General features: G+C 37.5%; 1 protein-coding gene across 1 annotated transcript in view; it reads left to right on the top strand.

Annotated features, from left to right (window-relative positions):
- The window catches only part of LOC103145703 (very-long-chain 3-oxoacyl-CoA reductase-like), a 7912-nt gene that overhangs the window by 3789 nt on the left and 2759 nt on the right, over positions 1–1364 (top strand). The window lies entirely within an intron of this gene.

Here is a 1364-nt window from a genome sequence, read left to right as displayed (position 1 = left end):
ACACACACACACACACACACACACACGCACACACACAAATTCAAACAAATAGTTTTGATGAAAAAAAAAAGTTAAAATATAATTGCATAAATGTTCTCCACACCTAGATAAGCCTTCCTCAGCTATTATATTTACTAATTTTTATGGTTAAAATTCCACAAGTGGCACATATAATGTGCAAAAGCAGCTTTTTGTGAAATTATTCTTTCATTCTAGACTTTTAAAATGTCTATATGGTTTCCCCCAGTGTATTATAAGCCTGGCAGGCCACCAGGCTTGACTTGTGCCCCACCAGGCTAATCATTGCTTATTTATTTATTTAAGTCTTTTTAAAATGCTTGCATTTTTTAAGACTCTATAGTTGGAGTTCAGATATTGATCTTCCAATCTTTTAAAAACACATGATTATCAGGTGATCTTTTCAAATTTCCTGTCAACTTTAAACATTTTTTAACCCCAAAACATGGTGGGCCGTTGGATGCCCTGGCATCCAGCCACCGGGCTTAGCAAGTTTTCTGGGGGAAACCTTGTATTGGCTGAACCATTTGGTGAGCACTGCTCTAAAGCATTCAAGTTATTAAGATAGTTTAGCCACTGAAATATCTTACATGCATTTCTGTGCTCTAAAGTTAGATTTTAGTCACCTCGGTGTCTAAAATGTTAGCTGTGGCCGGAACATTTTTTCTGTTGCTGTCATTCATGTGTGGTCTGTAAAGAGTTAGCATCCCCTTCTTGCTGATGAAAATACTAACTTACTAGCTAACATGCTTTGTGTGGGGTCTACACTGCATGTTGTTAAACCCCAGAATGTCATTTTTCCATGAGGGTAGCGGTTAGGGGAGGCGAGTTTTCCCAGGCCACAACTTGAACTGTAAATCTCACTCACTTATAGCCAAACATAAGCTCAGGAACGTTTTCAGTCATTTACCGCTTATCTCATCCCTCATCTTTAGCTCGGATCTTTTTAAGCTTTTCTTTGCTTTTGTTTTGACAATAAAGTTGTCTGAATTGTGAAATTATGTCATGTGTACATTCCGATCAGTTTGCTAAAATAATCTGTCCTACCAAACTTAAAATGTATGTTTTTAAATCACTAGACATTCGACAAAGTTGACTTTTCTCTACTAATTTCTTCATGCAGTTGTAACTGGTGCCACGTCTGGCATTGGTAAAGCTTATGCTATTGAGGTGAGTTTGCAGCTTCATTTCAGAAAAATCAGATTTCAGATTTGATGTATTGGTTAAATCTTTGTGCAAAGTAATTTAAGACAGAATCTGCATATTTATCAGGACAGATTTATGTCTGAGCTACAGCATCTTCACCATCTGTCTGCATGTCTTCCTGCAGTTGGCACGTCGGGGTC

The sequence above is a fragment of the Poecilia formosa genome, unplaced genomic scaffold (assembly GCF_000485575.1).
Source record: "Poecilia formosa unplaced genomic scaffold, Poecilia_formosa-5.1.2 Scaffold145, whole genome shotgun sequence".
Lineage (NCBI taxonomy): Eukaryota > Metazoa > Chordata > Actinopteri > Cyprinodontiformes > Poeciliidae > Poecilia > Poecilia formosa.
This window is presented reverse-complemented; position numbering and strand designations above follow the sequence as displayed.